This window comes from Notamacropus eugenii, chromosome 1, assembly GCF_028372415.1.
Source record: "Notamacropus eugenii isolate mMacEug1 chromosome 1, mMacEug1.pri_v2, whole genome shotgun sequence".
NCBI lineage: Eukaryota > Metazoa > Chordata > Mammalia > Diprotodontia > Macropodidae > Notamacropus > Notamacropus eugenii.
In genome coordinates this window covers 740,696,173-740,719,910 of record NC_092872.1, presented here as the reverse complement: position 1 = coordinate 740,719,910, position 23,738 = coordinate 740,696,173, and the positions used below count along the sequence as shown (strand labels likewise).

General features: G+C 45.0%; 1 protein-coding gene across 1 annotated transcript in view; it reads left to right on the top strand.

Moving 5' to 3' along the window:
• Positions 1-6,066: 6,066 nt before the first annotated feature.
• The window catches only part of LOXL2 (lysyl oxidase like 2), a 149,896-nt gene continuing 132,224 nt past the window's right edge, over positions 6,067-23,738 (top strand). The window contains exon 1 of the mRNA XM_072633917.1: positions 6,067-6,323. The gene's annotated coding sequence lies outside the window, so the exon portion shown is untranslated. The remainder of the gene's footprint in view (positions 6,324-23,738) is intronic.

Genomic DNA, 23,738 nt, shown 5'->3' with positions numbered 1-23,738 from the left:
GTACCAAAAAAAGTTATATGAAAATTAGTTTCCTTATTTGAGGTTTACTTCTTATATGCATACATATGGTTAACTCTAGATTTTATTTCTTTTTATATTGAGTAGGGAGCACAGGAAGTTTAGCTAAAAGCCAAGGGCTATAAAGATCACAAAAAAGGTTAGGGACCTTGGTTGACTCTAAAAAAAGGTTAGGGAAACTTCTTGGTTGAGCCTTGAAGGAGTCTAGGGATTCTAAGACACACAGATGAGGAAGAAGTGCATTCCAGCCACAGGAAGAGGGAAAGAAGGGCATTGAAAGCCAAGTCCACACAAAATTAAGTAGACCAATTGGGTAGCAACATAGCTTAGGTAAAGGGGAATAATGTACAAGAATCCTGGAAAGTTTGGTTAAAGCCTTATTGGGACATTCAGATTTAAATTCCAAGCTTAGCAATTTGCATTTTATACTAGAGGCAATAGGGATGCCCTGAAGATTCTTGAGTCAGAGATGTGGTCAGACTTGTGCTTTAGGAAGGTCATTTTGGCAGGTGGTTGGAGGAAGGATTAGAGTGGGGAGGAGAATCTGAGAGATGGAAATCCAAGCAGGAAGAAGCTAAGGGAGCCCTGAACTGGGATGATGACTCTGTGAACAGAGAGATGGCGCTATAGAATTAACAAGACTTGGCAAATGGATATGACATGAGGGAGGGTCAAGGATTGTTCCAAGGGGTGCCTAGAAGAATGAATCTGTCCTCAAAAGAAATCAAGAAGTTTGTAAAAGGGTTGGGTCTAGGGTTGGGAACAAATTTCATTCTGGACATGATGAGTTTGAGATGGCTTTAATTGGAGATGTCCACCTGGTAGTTGGTGATGTGGGCTAGAGCTCTGGAAGGAAACTGGGGAGGATACATGCATAGAGGTGTCCTCTCTGCCTCTTCAGACCTCATCTGTATAATAGCTTCAGGGCAGAAGCTCACAGTTCGGGAAGAACTTTAATAAGCTGGAGGATGGCATCCAAGATGGTGGGGGATCTCAAATCCATGCCACAGAAGGAACAGCTGACAGTCAAGGTGGTTAAGCCTTGACACGAGAAGAATGAACATGAGTTGGCAGAAGGGATAGAGGAACAGCCTGTATTCAATTCAGTGATTCAAGGACTATATAAGAGAAGAGACTTGTTCTGCTTGGCCTTCTACTCTAGAAGCAATACCTGCAAAGAAGCCAATTTAAGCTAGATATAAGGGAAAACTTCTGACCAAATTGAGCTGCCTCAAAGTGGAATGGACTTCCTTGGTGGGGCGGGGGAGTAAGTTCTTACTCAATGGATACATTCAAGCAAAGATCACTTGCCAGGTATGCTGTGGTGGGAGGCTGAAGCTTACAACATTCCTCTGTTTGCACTCTTGGCATAGAAATCTCTGTTTCTCTTTATTTACCAAGGAAAGGCAGTGGAAAGAATCACAGAATTTTCATAGTTGGAAGCAAACCCAATGACTATTGAATCCCATCAGACACTTTCTAGCTGTGTGATCCTGGGCAAGTCATTTAGCTTTCCCGTGCCTCAGTTTCCTCATCTGTAAAACAAGGAGGTTGGACTCAAGTCTCCTAAGTTCTCTTCCAGCTCTAAGGCTCTGTTTGATCCTATGATCATTCTATAGGATGGGGAGAAGGAAAAGGGAGGAGAGAGGGAAGGAGAGAAGACAGCAGACAAGGCAGAAGAAGGAAAAATGCTAAGAAAGGGCAAAGTCTGAAACATGAAAGACTCTGACTGAGTTCCTGTAGAAAAAGACAGTCTATTCCTGGAATTATAATCCTTGAATATTTGAGTGTCAGACTAGACACAGCCCCCATGACTCAAAGACCCAGGTTTATAGACAAAGTGCCTTTAACTATCATACTCCTAGAGAAACAAAGCAGTTTAGGGGGTCCTAGGTTTAGGGGAAGCCTTAGGATTGTAGTTTTAGGGCTGGAAGGGACCTCAGAAGCCATCTAGTCCAGTTCTTTCATTTTGCAGGTGAAGAAACTGAACTCCAAGGAGTTCAAGTGACTTGCCCATGGTCACACAGATATTAAGAAGCAGAACCAGGTCATAATATCATAACCCAACATTCAGAAGGCACTTCAGAAGCCAGTGAGTCCAATCCCCTCATTTTGCTAATGAAGAAACCAAGGAAAAATTAAGTGACTTTCCCAAGATCATGTACTATCAAGAAATCTGCTTTGAGTCCCAGCTTGAACACAGCCATGTGACATTGTACAAGTGGTCTCCCCTTCCTAAGACTCAGTTGTCTTACCTGTAAAACAAGTCATGCAATTGGGAGTTATGGCCACTAGGTGGCGGGAGGACCAAAGTTGACTCTCCAGGATCAGGGCAAAGTCAAGTTGGGACTGTCTCCTCCTTTCCCCATTTCTCTTCCTAATAAGATGGCTCCTAGCCACCACCAGCAATAACAGCCGACTTTCAAAACAGTGTCTTCAGGTTTACCAAGCACTTTATACTGGTGATGGAAAGAGCTCTGGACTTAAAAATCAGAAGAACCCTGGGTTCAAATTCTACCCCTGACCCTTAGCAGCTGTGTGTAGATCTGGACATGTCATTTCATCTCTTGAAGCCTCTTGGAAACTCATCTGTAAAATGGGAGTAATCATAGTGCCTACCTCCTGGGTGGATCAAGGAGGGCTTCATTGAGGCAATAACATTTAAGTTAGACTTTAACAGTAGGAATTTTGCAGGAGTACATTCCAGGCATTGGGACAGAGGTGTGGAAACTTTGAAACTGCAGGGTGTTGTGTATGACCTCACAGTACCTGGAAGTAAATACTTATTGGTTTGATTGATTGATGTGGGGTGGGAGGAGGGAATTTGGATTGGACCATGTGCTGGGTGACCCTGGGCAAGTCATTTAACGTCCCCGTGCCTCAATTTCCTCATCTGTAAAATGAGGAGGTATACACACACTTGGAAATGAGTTGGTAAGTCTGAAAAAAGTTGGGTGGTGCCATATTGTGACTGGTCTTAAAGGTTAGGCAGAGGAATTTAAATTTTAATTGGGAGGCAATAGGGAGCCATTAAAGACTTTTGAGCAAGGAAGTGGCATGACCAGAATCACAGAATCTGGTTATTGAAAGGACCCTCAGAGACCATCTCATCTAATTTAAAGAAGTAGTCACCAACAATATCCTTGCCAAGTGGTGGCCCAGCCTTTTCTCCAGCATCGCCATGGAGGAAGAGTCCACTAAGCATTTCTATAGTGCTTTAAGGTTTGCAAAGCATTTTACATATATTGTCACATGTGAGCTTCACGGGGGAAGTAGGTGCTATTATCACCCCCATTTTAAAGATGAAGAAACCGAGGTTCATTGAGGTTAAATGAATTGCCCAAAAGTATATGTATGAGGCAAAATTTGAACTCAAAGCCCAGCACTCTACCCAATTGCCACCTACCTGCTTGTTACTTTTCTAAGACAATCCATTCCACTTCTATAAGAAAAGACAACCTATGGTTGGAATTGTAATCCTTTAATATCTGGGTGTCAGGCTGGTGCTCGCAGCCCTCATATCTCAGACACAAAGTGTGTTTAACTATTATACTCCTAGAGATGCAGAGCTGGTTAGGGGGTGAATCATTAGGAAGTTTTTCCTGGACTCCCCCAAATCTGCCTCTTAGTATCTTGTGCCCACTGCCTCTGGATGTGTCTTCTGAAATGGAGCAGAAGGAGCCTATCCCTTCTTCCAAGGCACAGCTGTCCAAAGACAGCTATCATGTTTCTCCTAATTCTTATCTTATTGGCTTAAACATCCCCAGGTCCTTCACCCCATCTTCGTTGCGCTAGTAGGGGCTCAGAGCCCTTCATCATCCTGGGTATTCTCTTTGGGACATGGTCCAGCTTGTCAATGTCTTTCCTAACAGCCAACATCTGAGCCTACCACAATAGTCCTGCTGGGACCTGATGGGGCAGAGGATAGAGTGGCTGTGGCTTCCTCCTTCCTAGGCTCTCTGCCTCCCTCCACACAGTTTAAGGCTGTCTTCACTTTACTCAGCTGCCATTGGCTCCCATTTTCAAGGCAGGCCACAAAATCCATCATTGTTTTGCTTGTTTATTCTTAGAAAAACCATGTTTCTGTTACACATCCTCTATCTTGCACTTGTGAATTTGGATTTAGTTGTTGAACCCAAGTGTGAGACTTTCTCTTAATTCCTATCAAATCTCTGATGTCTTTGAATTCTTGGGTCTACTACCCAGTGGGTGTGGCAACTGCCAACTTTGTGACCTTTGAAGATTTGATGAGTATGATATCCATGCTTATATCCAGACCATTAATACCTTGTCTAACAGCACAAAGTCAGTCACTAGCCTTCGGGACATTCCAGTGGAGACTTCATGATAAGCTGAAATGCAACTAAGAGTGAATGCACAGATAATTGCTTGAATCAGTCAGTTAGCAAACATTTATTAACACCTACTAATGTGTCAAGCTCTGATGATAACAAAGAAAGGCAAAATACAGTTCTTGCTCTCAAGAAACTCACATTCTAATAGGGAAAGACAGCACATAAAAGGAACCTGAAGGAGGAAGGGGAGGAAAGTTGTCAGGATTAGGAATATGATGGAGGTGTCCTCAGGAGCCTGGTGGGGAGTGAAGAGGGTGCTGGCCTGACTGCCTTCCTTACATGGAGATTCTAAGGGGAGTTTTCCACCCTGTAATCACAGGGAGGGGCCCCAGGGCAGAGGGTGCTGAGTGAGGCTTGAGTTCCAGGGCTGAGGTGGGCTTCCAAGATAAAGAGCCTCCTGGGGAATGACGGAAAAATTCAGAGGAATGCAGCTGGGTAGAAAGTGAAGCATAAAGTGCCTACTATGTGCCAAGCACTATGCAGAGTGCTGGGGATACAGTAGAAAAGCAAGACAGATCGTGCTGTCAAGGAGATCCCATTCAAATGGAGGAGACAGTGCAAAAACAAGGCAGAGACAAGGTACTGTGGTCCTTAGGATGCAGGAGCAAAGCTGACTGTCAGACCTCTTCTTTCTTGTCATTTCCGTGGATAAAACCACATCCAGTGAACCATTATTGACCACAATCATGGATGTGGACTTAGAAAGGACCTTAAGGGTCCTCTAGTCCACCCCTTCCATTTACAGTTGAGAAAACAGATGTTACAGGACTTTGCCAAAGGTCTGGCCATGTAACCAGTTCAGAACTCAGAGCTGAGACCAGTTAGCACAAGAAAAGCAATTCTGCCAGCATGGTGAGGCATTCCCTACCCAGTGCCTTCCTCAAAATTGCCAGCTACAGGAGGTAATGCAAAGTTCTGTTCTCCTCATTCTGCATATGACAAGGAGAATCAGAGAGCCTCAGAGAGGTGGAGTAATTTCCCAATAGTCACACAGCTAGAAAGAGTAAAGGCTGGAATCTGGAAACCCAGATGTTCTGGGTCCAAATGCAGGGCTCAGTCAGACAGAAATTGGAAAAGCTGGACCTCAGGTCAGGAAGACATGGATTCCTCTCAGGGCTCTGACACAAGACGTTTCAGACCTCTATGTGCCCGGGTGTGCTCCAGTCACTTCCCAGCCCTGAGCTCCAGTTTGCCTATCTGTAAAATGGGGATAATCAATCCATGAAGAAACACTTATTCATCTCTTCCTCTATGCCAGTCCCTGTCCTACGTGTAGGATACAAAGACAAACGAAGCACCTAGGGCGATTGGGTTAACATCTAAGATGTCCAGGTGAACAGGGAGTTCGTTCCAAGCATGCTGGACAGCCAGTACAAAGGCCCGGAGAGGGGAGATGGCACTTTCCTCCCAGAATAGCGGTGAGGAAGGGGTTTTCTAAGTCTCTTCAGAAATGGGAGTTATGCACAGGATAGTGGCGATGGTTCGCGACCCTTCAGGGTGAAGAAGCTGGGAAGGGGCCCCCCAATGCCTCCCTTCCTTTTTCCTCCCCTGCAGGGCCTGTGCTGGGGCTCGGGGAGGGGCAGCTCAGCAGAGAAGTTAGAACAAAAGGGGGCCGGGACTGGGCAGCCAGGCGGCGGGCCTGGGCTGGGAAGGGGGTGGGTCCGGGGAGGGGTTTTCTGGGCGGCGCCAGTGAAAAGGAGCTGGAGGGCGCGGGCGCCAGGGCAGCCAGGGTAGCAGCAGCAGCCACCGAGGCAGCAGCAGCTTCCCGGCGGGGCCAGGGGCTCCCGGAGCTAGCGAGCAGACACTGCTGCTACTGCCCCAGCAGCCCCGGTGCCACTGCCCTGGGCGCTTCGGGGAGCGCGGGAGTCCCTAAACCAACGGGACAGGAGAGTAGACTCGTGTGGGCTGCTGGAGCACGGCGCCCGCTCCCAAGAAGCCTCCGCATCTCGGGTAAGTACCCATGCCCTCGCTCCCACAGTCCCACCCAGGGGAGACGCTGGAGAAGCTGGGGAGCCTGAGAGGGGGGCAGCGGGGAGGGGTGTATCGGAGGAAGGTACATTATTTCTGAAATCACAGGATGCCAGGGCTGGAAGAGTCTGCTCCAACGCGCTCCTTTTGCAGATGGGGGAAACAGGATAAGATTTATTGCTTGAAGGCATCTGCCCCAATCCCTTCATTTTACAAATGAGGAAACTGAAACCCCAGACGAGGAGGAGGACTTGCGCAGGGTCACACAATCAGTGACCTTCTCCCAGGCTGTCCTTGTTTCTAAAATCCCTTCCTCACTCGTGCCGTTTAGCATTCTTCCATCTCCAGACTTGGCTCCAGCATCGCCTCCTCCAGGAAGCCTTTCCTGACGCCCCCAGTTTAGAGGCGCCGCCTCCCCGTGACCTGGAGTCCCTTTATGTGTATTTATCTCCTGATATGTGCAGATGTTTCCATGTGTGTAAGCTCCTTGAGGGTGAGAACTGTTCTCATTTCTGTCTTTGGGACGTCAGCGCTGTCCAACACAGAGCCTGAAGCTTAGTAGGTCTTTAACAAATACTTGTAATCCGGGGCTCCATCCCAGCTGTGGTGTGGGCAGCACTGCTGGGGGGCTAGGGCTGGCACTGACCCCCTGGACAAGGCCACTTATACACAGATGCCCACATTCTAGACAGGTGGCACTGGCAGGCTTGGGCACGAAGGTTCTCTCTCTCTCTCTCTCTCTGTCCTCCCCCTAACCCCCCCCCCCCCCCCCATCTCTGGACCAGTTAATCCCTTCACTGGACTCAACCCAAAAAGCAGCAGAGGAAAGAGAAGCCTAAGGGAATGGGGTGCCTGGGGGAGAAACAAAGGCTAGGACCTTGGAAAATGGAATCAGGGGAAATGTGTGAGGGTCTTGACTTTGCCATTAACCAGCTGCATGTAGTCTTTGACTCAGTTTCTCCATCCATAAAGAGGCCTGTAAGACTCCTTATAGGCTAATATCCTTCGATGGGACTCTGGTCCAAGCTGCTCCATTTCAGTCTTTTCAGCACAGTCTCATTCATTCTCATGTTTTCAATGTCTTGTGATGCTTTGCTCCCCACCTGCCTCCCCCGCCCCCAGTAGAATATTAGCTGGGGGGTGATCACCCCTGTGCCTCCCATGACAGTGAAGCTGGGCTCAGAGTCGGCATGTAGGATAGACAGTGGGGAGGCTCAGGGGTCCCTGGGGGATATGTGCTGGGGACCATTTGTGTGCAGGTATGGACTGAACCAAATGACCTTTGAACTCTCTACTCAAAGACTCTGGGATTCTGGGGCTGTTTACTGAGACCTCTAATGGTCCTGTTTATTGTAGGGGAAGAAGGCTGATTGGCTGTGCAGTCAGAGTTTCCGCAGCTTATACTGCAGAAGATGCCTGAATTATGAATGGTCAGGTCATGGCAGCTTCTGGACCACAGTCAGTCTTAGGTCCGAGGGCATCACAAGGCATTATTATATACTGGGAAATAGTGTAGGAGTCAAAGGCAGGAAGGCCTGGGTTCAAATTCCACCATTTAAATGGCATCTCCTCCCATACTCATCAAAGGGCTCTGTCCGAATATAGTAAGTGCTTAATAAAGGCTTGCTGAACAAATGAATTCATTGTAGAGAGTTATATAAAAGAGTGCTGAAGGAAGGATTCTGTCATTCACTCTCTTTGTGACCTTGGGCAGATCATATGGCATCTCTGGACCCATCTCATCTGGAAAATGAGAGGATTGGATTAGGGTGATCTCTGAAGTCCTGTCCAGCTCTAAATCTGTCCCCCGAAGATTCTCTTAGTGTCCTGCAAAGAGCAGCCGGAGCTGAGGGGGTTAAGGAAGCCCTGGGGCAGGGCTGGGGCTGGGGTGGGATCTTTGGCCCTTCTGAAGTAGTCTCAACACCAGGAAGGTTAGAAAATGGTACTATGGTCTCTCTGAACCCATGGACACAGTTTAGGTACAATTAGTTCTCTAATAATGATGAATTTATAGGGTTTAAAGACAAAAGGGATCATCCAATCTATCCTTCCTTTGACAGATGAAGAAACTGAGGTCCAGACAGGTTAAGTGACTTCTGTACACTTAACAGAAGTTCATCAAACCTTTATTAAACCCCTACTGCGTGGGGGCAGATCCCTTTGATGACTTCTGGTGGAGATGCAAAGTTTAAATAAGATCCTGTCCTCACCTTTGCAGAACTGAAGATGCAATATTTTACAAAGAACTTTCCCTGCAATTATTATCATTCCCATTTTGTGGACTAGGAAAACTGAGGTACAAGGAGGCAGTAACAGAAGTCTGGTAGAAGTAGATCCTTCAACTCTGAACTCAGTGCTCAGTCTTCTAAGTGGGAAATTCTTTTCCCTGGCAGACTGGGTGAGTCAGTCTCTGACAGCAGGGCTCCTGGCCTCAGTGTATCTGTTGTCCTCTTTGCCAAAGCTTGGTCCTCTCAGATAAGTTTGACAAGGCAGAGGAAAATTTGCAAAGATGAACTTTCTGATGCCTGGAGAGGATGTCGGTTGGGTTTTACTTTGCCTTGGGAAAGCTCTTGGGGACATGTTACTAACAATGGTTTTGGTTACTAGATGAGTGTATCTTGGACTATTTTAGATTAGCAGAACTTTATTCAGCTAAGCCTTGCCCTTCTTTTACATATGAAGAAACTGAGGCCAGATTTCCCATTCAGAAATTTGGTCCAGACCTGTCGTAGAGAGTGAGTGGCCAGAGACACTCCAAGGAAGTGTGTGTCAGCAACAAAACTTGAATTCAGCTATTCTAGTCTCCAGAGCTAACCCTCTATCCACTGACTATATCACACTGGCTTTCAGGGAGATAGTCTACTATGGAGAGAATGTAACCTACTTGAAGGCAAAGACTGTTTCATTCTTGCATTTGTTTCCCCAGTACCTAACCTAGTGCCTGGTATACAGTTGGCACTTAATAAGTGCTTGTCGATTGATTTTTTTTATCTTGTATCTCTAGCACCCAGTGGTGCCTGGCATATAGTAGGACCTTAATAAATGCCTATAGATTGGTAGATTATAGATGTTATTATCCCCATTCTATTTTTTTAATAAATTAATTTTTTAGTTTTCAACATTCACTTCCATAGGTTTTATTACCCCCATTTTACAGATGAAGAAACTAGATCTTAGAGTTTGGGTGATTGGCTCAAAATCCCAAAACCAGGATGTCCCCAGAGTTAGGACTTGAACCCAGGTCATCCTGGTTCCTTAAATCAGCCCTCTCCTACACTAGACGGCTTCTTGTCTTGTACCTAATAGGTGATTAATAAATGTTTGTTGAATTAAATTGAAGGGACTTATTCAAAATCTATGTTATTGTGGTGGTTGTTTGGTGTTCAGTCGTGTCCGACTCTCCATGACCCCACTGGGGGTTTTCTTGGCAAAGATACTGGAGTGGTTTGCCATTTCCTTCTCCAGCTCACTTTGAAGATGAAATTGAGGCAGACAGGGTGAAGTGACTTGCCCAGGGTCACGCAGCTATTAGTGTCTGAAGTCAGATTTGAATCAAATTTTCCGGACCTGGGACCTGGGACTCTATCCACTGCACCACCCAGATGCCCCTCAAAATTGATAGTGGAGCCTAGATCAGAGATCCCCTGACTTCCACCCAGCCCAGGACTCCCCGTTGTTGAACAGTCTTGTCAGAGAGCCGGCTGAGCTCGGTTTGGCTCTGGTGTCATCCAGCTATCAGCTTTGTCTCTGGCCAAGGAAATGATCCAACAGCAGTTGCCAGAAGTCCCAGTTCTGAGCCTGAGATGGCTGCCCTGCAGGACTGGCCAGGATTCTGGCCTGGATTCCAGTCTGAGGGCTCAGGATGCTTGAGCTCCACTTCTAGCCCCATGATGGAGATCAAGGTCTCATTTATGGAGCTGTCCCAATGTGCTTCCAGAGAGTTCTCGCCTATCATGTCATTCAGTCCCCAGAATGACCTGGTAAGACGTGTCACCTGTCAAAATGACCTGTCATTATCCTGATTACTGTCATTATTGTTGGGGCTGGCAGTACAGAGAGTGAGTCTGAGAGACTAACAGAGCCGGGTGCAGGTCCAGCCTCAGACACAGGCTGCCGATGGTATGACCTTGGGTTAGTCATTCATTCTCAGTCTGCTTAGGTTAGGTAGCCCCTCTTCCCCTGGCTAAATCTCTAAGTCACTTAACTTAGTGCCCCAGGCATCAGTCTTTCCCAGCTGTGCTTGCTTGGGACCAGTGGAGAGAGTTATCACACTAAGAAAATCACTGGACCAGATGCAAAATATAGATAATTGCAATAGCCAACATTGATACAGTGCTTGGAGCTGGGCAAAGACCTTTATACAGGTTATCTGACCTCAGACTCTTACTACGTGACCCTGGGCAAATGATCTAAGTAACCTCTGTCTCAGTTTCCACAGCTGTAAAAAATAGGGATAATGAAGGCAGCTGCCTCTCAGGACTGTTTTGAGGATCAAATGAGGTCATGTTTGTAAAGTACTTAGCACAGTGTTGGGAACTTACTAGGTGCTTAATAAATGCTCATTTCCTTCCTTCTTTCCTCCCTCTCTCCCTTCCTCCCTCTCCCCCTCTCTCTGTGCAGGATGGCTACTGAGTATTCCTTGCCTTTGGTGTTTTAATGGCTTCCAAGCAGCTCAGAACAGTGTGGGGATCATGGAATGGTCTTTAGTCTGGGTACCTCAACACAGTGAAGGGGTGAAGTCTTGACCCTCCCTCTGAAGAGTTGGGAGGGCACTTCCCCCTGCAACTCAGTTTTATCATCTGTAAAATGGGAGTGGGTTTTGACAAGACGATTTCTAAGGTATTCTGTTGTAGTGTTGTACTGTAATGTTCTATGTAGTGTTCCATGTTCTAAGATACTCCAATTCCCACAGTTCTAATATCCTATGTTCTAATCCCAACTTCTGATTCAGACATTCTCTGTTCTAAGACACCCCCATCCCCACTCATATTCCATGTTCCAAGCACCCTCCCAGCTCTCACATTCTATGATCAATGAATTTTCAGGACTTCAATCACTTGTATGTATTTCTTTGTTGTTTGGCCCCTGTAAAGCATCTATAGATGTGAAAACATGCAGTCTCCTAGGTTCCGCTGTGACTTCTGGACCCTATCCACTGAAGAGAAGCTGAGATCTTCTTTTGGCCTCCTCCTGGGTTCTCCAGGGCTGCCTGATAGTCCTATTGCCATGCCTGGGCTTTGGCTAGAGGTAGGCTGACCTGGAAAGGGCCAATGGAATTCATTTCAATTCACCAAACTTCTAGATACCTTCACTCCCCCTTACCAGACAGGGGAGTGTGAAAGGAGGTTTAGATCTTTCCTGGCTACCCAGCTCAGCTCACAGTGTCTTCCTCTAACCTTTGCTTTCCACATCTTTTGGCTTTGCCTAAGTGAAACTGCTAACAGCAAAAATGTGTTTCTCTGTTTCTTTAAGGTCTGTAAAGTGCTTTACAAATATTATCCCATTTGATGCTCTCATTTAACCCTAAGAGGTGCTTTTATTATTCACATTTTACAGATGAGGAAACTGAGGCAGACAGAGATTAAGTGACTTTCCCAGAGTCACACAGTTAATAAGTTCTAAGACCAAATTTGAACTCAGCATTTTCTGACTCCAGCCCCCACAGCATCCTCTAGAAAGTACAGTGGATCCAGAGGAGGCTTTGGAGTCAGGAAGACCTGAGTTCATATCCTGCCTTGGAAACTTACTGGCTGTGTGACCCAGGGCAATTCCCTTAAGCTCCTTGATCTCTGGTCCTTCCTTGGTAAAAATAGAAGATGGAGTTGATGGCCCCTGAGATCCCTTGCCTTTCTCTGTCCTCCCCCTACTGGTGTCTTCTTATCTTGGAGTTGGAAAGAGCTATTTTGGTCTTGTTAGTTATTTTAAACTAACTGGACTTGGAATCCTGTAAAGCCAAGTGATTGAAGTCACAATCCCAGGATGGCCCATGGATCTCACCAGGAAATAGTTCTGTCAAAACGAGATTCCAGCAGGAGCCTCGGTCGGTTGAGAGAGAACCCTAATCCTTCATAGTCAATTAAGGCTGACAAAGGTGTCATTTTGGAAAACCTTGGCCTAGTCAGGCTCCTTCTCTCACCATGCCCTGAAAACCACACCTCCTCAAAGAAATAGTCTGAGTCAGGCAGGATTTTTTGGCCCATGCGGAATGGACCAGCTCTGTGAATGTTAAAGTGTCCATTTGTATGGGAGGGTGTAAGATGACTGTTCTGAAGGACCCCCCTCCCCAAGGCTTCCTGCTTCCACCTAAGGAATGCCAGCAGACCTTAGCTTGTGTCAAGTGACCAGAGCCCATGCTGGGGGCTGGTCAATGAGCACCATTCATTCATGAGCCTTTGCTCGGAGATCTTCTAGGATAGGGAGCTGCTGCTTCTCATACTTTGGGGTCACCACCACTGTGAGGCTATGACCTTTCTGAATTTTCCTGGCCCCTGCTCCTGGTTCAGCTCTTTGGGGTCAAGTAGAAAAAGTCTAATCACTCCTTGACCTGTGACAGCCTTTGCAAAGCTCTGTATAAATATGAATGATGGTTAATAACTGATTAATTAGTATAATTATCTCCAGAGTAATTCAAATCCTGAGCTGCTGTAGCTCTTGGCAGTATTTCATGCTATGTTCTTACACCATGGGCATTTTCATATAAGACAGTTGAAAAATGGGATCCTTTAGGTACATCCAGAACAAAGCTCCTTGCATAACGCTCCAGACTGAGCTGCCTTGCCCAGAATAACACCCTGTAGGGGGTGGGATATAGAGATTCATAGAATCACAGAGAAGCTATCCATTACAACCCACACCTGAATAGGGATCCTGTCTGTAATATCCCTGAAAAATGTTTGTCTGGCCTTTCCTTGAAGCCTTCTGAAGATGGGGAACTCAGACAGCCCAGTCTACTTCTGAACAGCTCACATTGGTAGCAAAGTTTTCCTGTCCTAGAGTCAAAATTTGTTTTGCCCTTTTAAGCCATACAGAGCCTGTTCCATCCTTCCTCTAGTTCCCCAAATACTCAAGGCTATCTATGATGTCCCCTAAAATCTTTGCTTTACCAGCTAAGCATGCCCAGTTCTTTCACCCTACCTTTATGTGGTCTATATAGTTCTTGCCACTATGTCCCATCAAGGCTCTAGGGGTATCTCTGAAGGGATGCAATCAGTCTTTTTTGTAGCTCTTGAGACCCTACCAATAAGTAGTATTTCCCCTGTGACTATCAGCTGATATCAATACATCAACCAGACTTTTAGAAAGCAGTTCTTATTCCAATTTGTCGATATCCTTCCCAAAATGAGCCAAAGGTGAACTATAGATATGGCCTGACAAAGGCAGAGTACTAGACCTTCTACCTCTCAACTCAGCCTCAAATTGTACCAATTTCTCCTCTTTTTCTTCTTCTTCTCTCCATCCAAATTTAGTGTTCCCTTTTGTCTAGAGACCTCAGCAATGCCATGTTACCTTAAGGACACCCAAGGCTCTAGAGCTTGATGAGCCATGGTGTGCGTTAAGGCAGTCCCATGGATTATTTCCTTGTTGGTTCACTCTGGAGAGGGGTTTAAAGCCCTTAGAGAGGCATGGATGAAGAGGGCATGAATTCCAGGGATGGGGCACAGTTTGCAAAAACAAGAGGAGGGAGATATATTGCTAACAAGCAAACATCCTGTGGACCAGTATGGTTAGAATATAGAGATTGTGAAGGAGAATTAAATGAAAGGACCAGCTGGTGCTAGCCTTAGTGGGGTTTAAATGCCAAGCGCACTCTTCCTTTGTATATCTGCCCCATCGTCCAGAGGACTAGGGTTTTCTGGCAGTCAGGGGTGGGGAAGCTGTATCTAATCCAAGGAAAATCACCTTTTATGAACATCAGCAGGTGAGAAGGAATACTTAACCTTTAGGAATGAGGTCCTTATGGTAGAATCCTGGGCATTGTTGGGGAAGAGATTGTGTGTACCCCCTTTTACTCCTCCCTTCTCCCGAGGAATACTTGATGCTCTCCCAAGAACCTTTGCACGTCCAGGAGAAAATCCATTTATGATTGGTGTAGGACCTTGAGTCCAGAGCTTGTGTTCATCCTTCATTGCCGAAGAAGACCATGCCATCAGAGAAATGATGACATGACTTGCACTTGACTTTGTTTTGAGTGAGAGAGGGTTGTGCAAGTCACCAGTCTCACTTTCTTCTCCTGAACCATCTGGATCCAGTGACCAGGTATTCATAGGATGACTGGGGATGGCCCAGGATGCAATGGGAGACCCTGAGTCCAGGGCATTGAACTACAGAACTTAGAATCTGGGCCAACCGAGTCTGATGTTTTTCTCTGGTCCCCCTGTCCCTCAGCTCCCAGCAGAGTGTGGGTCCTTCAAAATCACAGAGGTAAATTGTATCTCCCAGACTCTTTATCAGGCTGGGCTGAGGGCAAGCACTCTGGAAGGAAAGCAAAGCGCCTACATGCCCATTTGTTGAAGATGCCATACAAGGAACTCTCCTTCAAGCTCAGATGGCTCCTGTGGATGCTTACAGCTCTGGAATTCTGTGAATTGAACAGAACTGACTGTAAAGAAGCTGAGAGGTGGACTGCAGGTGTCGAGAAGTCTTCCTGGGAAGTGCTTAGGCGGTGAATGAACTGAGGGGGAGCCTTTATTCAGCCCCTCCCCCCATCTCACACAGTCTGGCTCTGGCCTCTTTTTTTCAGACTGTTTACACATTACTGCTCCCTCCTCCCATTCCACCAGACTGGCTTACTTGCTGTTCTCCATCTGTGCCATCCCATCTCCTCCCTCTGCCTTTGCTGCCTGCTGTACAGCAGAAGATGCCCCCACCTCACCTCAGCTTTTCAGAATCCTCAGCTCACCTCAGTGTAGGCTTGTGTCCCCTCTCCCAGGAGGTCATTGCCCATTGCCTCCCACCAGAACTTACTGACTTTTTTTGGCGCATAACTGAGTCCTTAGCTGTTGAAACCAGTGGATCCCTTTTCAGAATCACATTCCCAGAGGCACAAAGTAAAATACATGGCATGACAAAGGAAACCAATGCCTTCGAAACACAATGATCAAAATGACTGGATCCCTTCCCTCCTTAGGGGGACCCACCCTCCTCCCCCATTGCTTTATATTTGCTGGGTAAGCCTTTCATATCTACTCGATGGACGAATTGTATGAAACCATTGGAATGGGAGCTACTTCAAAGCAGGGATTGCTTCCTTTCTTTCTCTGAGTTCCCGGAACCTAGCACACAACTTGGCACAGAGTAAATTCTTAATGCTTGTTGGATGGAATGGAACGGAATCATGGGGAGCTAATAGTTATAGTACCCTGGGGAACTGATAGCCACAGGACCATGGGGAGCTAATGCTTCCTCACCCCCATGGTTTTTGTATCTCTGATCTTGCCCTCTTTATAGACAGACAGCTAGATAAAGTGATAGATAAAAAATTGAATGACTGGCTAGTTGGCTGGCTGGATTCCAGGTATGAGCTGGAGCTGGCTTTGCTAACCAGTTTTGGGTTGGAAAGGATGACCTCAGGTGCTCCTAAGCATCAGGGAAGCTCCTGCCTGCCTGAGAGCATGGGTTTTGAGATCTGCTCCCCCCATGAGTTTCAGTAACCCAGGGAGAGCATGTCAGGGATGGCAGAGTCCCTGGGCTTTCCCACCACTTCCTGACATTGCATCATGTGGAAAGTATGCAGCCCTCTATCCCCCTCCTTCTCCCTTTATCCTCCTCGTTCCCTCTCTTTGCTTGCCCCTCCTCCTCGTTTTCCTCCCCCTCTCTCGCCTCCTACACGTGTAGGGATCCTAGCCCACGTGTTCTTTGCTTGAATGATCAAGAGGAACATTTTGGGGTCAGGGAGCTACAGAATGAGCTGACCTTTCAGCTCAGTCTCACCAGCAGCTTTGGTTTCTTTGGTTCACCCCAGGGAGAGCCTGTGTGGGTGTTAGGAACCTCCTCAGCTGGACTGGGAGGGGAGAACTTGGGGGCCAGATTCTGATCACACCCGAGGGAGGCAGAGATCTTACTGTTTGGTTTGTTGGAGTATGCCTCTGGATTTTCCATTAAGAAGCTGCCGGGGAATAGGGGAAGCAGACAGGATTCATGTTTAGCTATCTTGGTCTAGAGATAACTGAGGGATCAGAGAATTTTAGATTTAAAATCAGAAAGGACCTTAAAGGTCATCTAAGAAACTGAAGTCAAGGGAGATACAAGTGACTAGTCCTCGATTACACAGTTAGCAAGTGTCAGAAATGGAATTTGAACTCAGACCCTTCTGACACTGAGTCCTATATGGTCAGGAGGGAAAGCCTGACATTCCACGATCCTTGTATTTGATGGTTACTAAGTACAAGTATCTCCAAGTAATATCACTAATATTGATAGCATTTGTATAGTGCTATTAAATTTGCAAAGCATTTACAAATATTATCTCATCCTCATAACTACCCTGGGAGGTAGGTGCCATTTTAATCTCATTTTACCAGTGAGGAAACTGAGGCAGACTGAGAGTGAGTGGCTTTTCCAGGGTTCTCCAACAGGATTCGAATTCATGTCTTCCTAACTCCAGGTCCAAGGCTCTGGCTACTAGGTCACCTAGCTGCCTCTAAATATAGGACATCAGGGCAAATAATACAGGAGTAGTGAGGCACACTTATAAATTAAGTTATTCAGCTACTATAGTGGTGTTGTCTCCTAACTTTTCTGTAGGGTGTGATTATAATAACGATGCTAGTATAGTAACACTATAGAGAGATAATAGGGCTTAATGGGTAGAGTGGGACAGTCTTGAACCAAGAAGCCTGGGTCCAAGTTCTGCCTTTAACGAACATTTGTAGTGTCACCAAGGGCAAACTCCCAGTGCCCCCAGAGAGCTCTCCAAGACTATATATTTTCAGTATGCTTTGATAGAGGCAGTTTCCACTCTGGGAGTTCCCCACACCTTGTCTGTCTAAGGAGTACTAATGATCTCAAGGCTCTTGGGTTCAAGATCCCAGACTCTCTTGGTGTCTGAGGGGAGGTGCTAGTACAGGTGCTGATTTAACTTGTCTGGCACATGCTGCATCCCTGAGGCGTTTGTACTGAAGTGTTTTGATCAGGGAGTGATGCCAAAATACAATGAAAGATGCAGTCTATTCAAGTTGAGCAAAATAACTCCATACAATATACATTTATTAAGTACCTAATTTAAATGGACTGCAGTGGTAAGTGAGACGGAACATAAAAAGTTTAAATTAAACTATCCTTGCCCTCAAGGGACTTACAGGCTCCCAGGATTAGGACACAAAGATAGGATTCTAAGGATTCAGAACTGATGTCATTTAATCTAACCCTCTGATTTTACTGGTGAGGAAACTGAAACCTAGAGAGATTAGTACAATACCTGGCACATAGTAGGTGCTTAATAATTGGTTATTGATTATTGGAGAAAAAAGAACAGATGACTTGCTCAAGGTCATACAGGTATTAAGCAGTAGAAGAACCCAGGTACTCTGACTCCATATACAGAATTCTTTCAACTCTACCAACACACAGAATTACAAGTTAAGAGCAAACCTTGGATTTCAAGCAAGAGAAACTGCATTTCAATCCCAGTTCCCCTACTCAATGCCTCTGTGACCAAGTCATGTTTTTCCTTTGGACCTCAGTTTCTCCTTTTGTTCAAATGAGTGGAGTTGGGCTAGATGATCTTTAAGGTCTCTTTTAGCTCTAAAGAATAAGATAATTATAAAACAAGGTGCTGGGCGAGATCCAAGTTGCTGACTGGTGGGACCAGGTGAAGCTTTTGCAGAAGCTGTTTTTTTTGAGAGGATCAGATAATAGTCCATTTTGCCTGGAGTAGAGAATGCATGGAGGGAAGGAATATTCCTCTTCTAGCCCTTCCATTTCCACACTGTCATGTTGGATTCTCCTTGTCCTCGGGATTTTCCTTTGCAGCTGTGATGTCCATTTTTGTTATAGATGTGATCTCATTGGGAATTGGGGGTGGGGGAGGATGTGGGTTTCCAGAATGTTTCTGTTCAACAACTTTTGTAATAGATGAGGTTGTGTTGGTTGCTATAAACACTGTGCATCCTACGCCCATAGCCCCGTCCCCACAGGCTCCATGTGGCCCGCAGCAGGAGAAGATTGAAGAATTCAGTTTTTACTCTGTGCTAGGCACTAGGTCAGTGATGGGGATACAATGCAAATGGGACAGCCACCACCCTAAAGAAGCTTATTCTATAGGCAGCTAGGCGGCGCCATGGATCTGGGGTCAGGAAGACCTGAGTTCAAATCCCTATACGACACTAGCTGTGTGATGCTGGGTGAGTCACTTCACTTCTGTCTACCTCAGTTTCCTCAATTGTAAAATGGGAATAATAGTAGTACCTTCCTCCCAGGGTTGCTGTGTGGATGAAATGAGATTTGTAAAGTCCTCAGCACAGTGCCTGGCACATGATAGGTACTATACAAACATTAGGTATTACTATTACTGCCATTTTTATTGTTGTTATCAGAGAGGGTGGTGAACAAAATGTATACAGAAGACAAGTAGATACCAAATAACCTCCAATTCATAAATGGATCTGTGATCTTGCCAATTTGAAAGTTCCCTCCGGTGATACAGATTGCCACCCATTCTGGGTGACTCTTGTTCATATCCTTGGGCAGCTAGGTGGTGCAGTGGATACAGCACCAGTGCAGGAGTCAGGAGGACCTGAGTTCAAATCTCACCTCAGACACTTGACACTCGCTAGCTGTGTGACCTTGGGCAAGTCACTGAACCCCAATTGCCTCATCCTGGGTCATCTCCAGTTATCCTAATGAATGTCTGGTCACTAGAATCAGATGGCTCTGGAGGAGAAGTGAGGCTGGTGACCTGCACAGCCCTTCCTCACTCAAAACAAAGTCAAGTGCAAGTCATGTCATTATTTCTCTGATGGCATGGTCTTCTTCGTCCACAAAGGACGAACACACTATGTTCGTACCCTTCCAAAAACTCACCCAAAGAGGTCCACCCAATATGTTGGATGCTCTCTTTGATTTCTTCAACATGACAAATGCACCAGTGACAAGCTTTGGATGGCTACCTGTCATCCCTTGCCCTCATCACATGATTATCTCACCTTCTCTTCCTCTTCTAAATCCTATGATGACATTACTCCTGTTTTTCTTTTGAGTTCCTCATTGATCATTTAGTGGCACAAAGTGGAAGAGTTGCTTTAAGTTTCATTTCTCTAATTATTAGTGATTTGGGGCATTTTTCCTATAAGGCTGTTGATAGCTTGGATTTCTTCTTTTGAAAACTGCCTGCTCATATCCTTTGATCATTTTTCAATTGGGAAATAGGTTGTAAACACTCTTCATCCACTTGGTCTTTTCTGTGTAGATGGACAAGCCAAACTCTTTTGAGTGATTACAGCTCTCTCCTGAAAAGCTCTGGGGTTTGATGAGATGATCATCATGTCATCCAAGGACGGAAGGCTCTGGACCTCGCCATCCACAGAGAAGTCCTTTTCAACAAGGACTCTGCTGTATCTCCAGTAGAGTGGCCAATAATCTTGGCCAAATTATATTTCTCAATTTTATGCCTCACCAGATGTTATTGTCAGAGCAGGGTTATTTCAATTGTCACATCTCCCAAAGAATCCTAAATGGTTCCGATGGGAGACACCTTTTGTTAAAATAGCTTAGAAGACAGCATTTTGTTTAATCTATGTAATCAGATGCTTTTTTAGGATCAACCAACATTAAGTACAGAGTGATCTCATGTTCTCTGTATCATTTTGTCAGTAGTGAGATGGTAAAATTGTGGTCCATTATTGAGTATTTATTGTAAAAATCTGCTTGTTTCCTATTGATACTCCTACTGAGGATGCCCTCAATTTGTGTATGGGTGACCCTCAATAATTTTGTATAGCTAGGAGAGTAGGCATCAAGGCTAGTCATCACTTGGTTGCCTTTTTGGGTATTGATAAATTCCAAGAGTTAACACCCTCCCGCATCTTCTGTATGATTAGCTCACATCTGGCTTACAAATACATGGAGAAGTCTGTGGAATATAAAATGAATTTTAAGAAAGATCTCCTTCAGATGCTTTGTATAGTGCTCACTCAGTATCTTCACAATTGTGTCACCTCTAGTGCCAATCTCCTCTATACACAGTGGGTTCAAACCAGCTTATTTTCCCATCTTTGTCCTTTGCAATACCATTTCTATTACACCTTGCTTCCCTAAGCATATCCAGGACTGTGATGTTAAAACTCAAGTGTGGTGGTTTCCTTGTCACAAGGTCATAGATTTAGAGCCTCCCCAAACCTTAAAGGCTCCTAGTATGGCCCTTTCATTTTACAGAGGAGGGAAATGGGACATATGTGTAAGTTGTGACTTACAGAAGTCATGACTTGTAAACGTCTGAGTCAGGATTTGACCCAGGCTGAAGGTCCAGTGCCCTGTCCACCATGTCATGTTACCCCTCCTTCATGGAGAAAACAACAGTTTGTTATAATAAGTTTGCAATAAGTTTTACAATAAGATATTTTCTATTTTTCTTCTGCTTATCATTTATATATATACATACATATGTAGCTATAGTTGTATTTGAGTTCCAACCTGTTTCCTGCCCTTCTTTTAACTCTGCACTAGAGAAGGTCAACATTTCACATACACACACAGCACATGTATATATATATATACACATATGTACACACATGTGTGTATACATACACAGATATATACATATGAAACCATACAGTTCTATTATCAGTTCTTTCTCTACAGGTGGATAGCGTCTTCCTTCATAGATCCTTTGTAACTGATCTGAATATTCATATAACTCAAAATAGTTTGGTCATTCACATTTATTCTTCAAACAGTACTGCTGTTACTGTGCATAACATTCTCTTGGTTGTATTAATTTCATTCTTCATTATTTCATGCAAGTCCATATATGTTTTCCTAAAATCATTTCTCATCATTTCTTACATCACAGTATTACTCCATCACAATCATATTCCACAAGTTATTCAGCCATTTTCCAAGTGATGGGCATCCCTTCAATTTCTAGTTCTTTGCTACGACAAAGAGAGCTGCCGTAAATATTTTAGAACATAGATTCTTTTCCTTTTTTCCTGATCAGCCTGGGAAACAGAACTAATAGTGGCATTGCTGGGTCAAAGGGCATACATAATTTTTAATTCTTGGGGCATAACTCCAGATTGCTTTCCAACACAGCTGGATTAAGTCACGGTTCCATCAACAGTGTATTAGTGTCTCAATTTTTCCACATCCACTCCAATATTTATCATTTTCCATTTTTGTCATTTTAGCTAGTCTGATGAGGGAGATGATGTCTCAAAGTTGTTTGAATTTGCATTTCTCTAATCAATAATGATTTAGAGCATCTTTTAATGTAACTATATATAGCTCTCATGTCTTCCCTCAAAAAGTGCTTGTTCATATCCTTTGATTTTTGTCAAATGACTCATATTCTTACAAATTTGACAAAGTTCTCTACAGAGTTGAGATAAGAGGCCAGTTTGCCATTATTTTTTCCATTTTCATCCATGAAATCCATGAGACAAAGGTAAATGAATATGAAGTATATGCAAAGTAAATACAAAGAAATCTCAGGAGGGAGAGAGGTAAGAACTGGGGGGAGAAGAAAGGCAGGACCTGAGCTATACTTGGAGGAAGTCAGGGAGTCTAGGAGGCAAGCAGAAGAAAAGGGCTGAATGTGGGTTTCAGTATAAAGCTGTACTTGGACAGACTTGGAAGGGCAGTGGGGAGAGCAATGGGGCAGGGTATACAATAGATGTTCTGGGCTGCTCCAAACAGCATTGACTTTGCTGGAATATATCCTTCACTCCAGTAGGTGATTGGTTGTCAGACTGAAAGAGAGGGGCTGCTAATATGGGTAGGCCAAGTGGGTTGAAATTCTTTGGAGCTAGGGATTTGGAAAAGGTCTCATGCTCAGAAGAAAACCAGGAATTGTTTTGATTGTTGTAATCTGATACTCCTGCTGATTCTTGGGGAGCTGCAAAGAGTCACCAGTTCAACAAAGCTGGGCAACCTTAGCTTAGTGGTTTACATACTGGACTCAGAATAGGGAAGATTTGGGTTCAAATTCTACCTTTGACATTGGCAATAATGGGCAAGTCACTTAGCCTGTCTGGTCTTCAGTCTGAGTCAATAAAAATTTGCTAAGCGCCTACTATGTGCTAGACCTTAAGTGATGGAGCTATAAAGGCAAAGGACAGTCCTTGATCTCAAGGAACTCAATCTAATGGGAGGCAGCATGGAAACAACTGTGTATGAACAATATACACAAGACAAGTGGGGAATGACTGGCAGAGGGAAGGCACTAGAATTAGAAGGGATCAGGAAAAGCTTCCTGTCAAAGGTGGGATTTTATTTGAGATTTGAAGGAAGCCAAGGAAGTTAGGAAGCAAAGATGAGAAGGGAGAGCATTCCAGGCATGGAGATGGCCAGTGGAAATACATACAGGTGGGACATAGACTGTCTGAGGGACAGCAAGGAGACCAGTTATCACTGGATTGCACAGTATATGTGTGTGTGTGTGTGTGTGTGTGTGTGTGTGTGTGTGTGTGTGTGTGTGTGTTTGGAGGGTGGGGGCTTGTGTAAAAAGACTCTAATAGTGTTGGGGTAGGAAACTAAGTATGAAGGACTTTGAATACTAAACAGGCAATTTTCTATTGGATTCTGGGGGTCATAGGGAGCTACAGGAGTTTGTTGAGGAGAGAGGTGACATGGTAAGACCTCTGCTTTAGGAAGATAATGCTGGCAGTTGATTGGAGGATGGATTGGAGTGAGGAGAGACTGGTGGCATAGACTGTTGTCCTAGTCCAGGCATGAGATGATGAGGACCTGTACCAGGGTGGTGACAGTGACAGAGGAGAGAAGGGGTCAGGATGTTACAAAGGTAAAATTCATAGGCCTTGTTCTCAGACTGAATATGGAGGGTGAGAGTGAGAGGAATTGAGGACAACACCTAGGCTGCAAGCCTGAGGGATTGGGAGAATGATGGCACCCTCAGTAGTAAGAAGGAAGTTTGGAAGAGGGGAGTTCTCAGGGGGAAAGATAGCTTGGAACACATTGAGTTTAAGGTGTCTGGGACATCCAGTTTGAGATATTTAATAGGCAATTGGAGATATGGGCATCAGTAGAGAGGTTAAGTCTAGATCAGTACATACAAAAATCATTAGTCTCCTCACCTGTAAAATGGGAATAACCATATCTATGGTGCCTTAATCACAGGATTATTATGACTCTAGTGAGATAAAGTATGAAACACACTATATTAAATCAGATTTGGAGCTGAGGGTTGCCTCAGCAGTCATCTTATCTCACCTTGTCATTTTG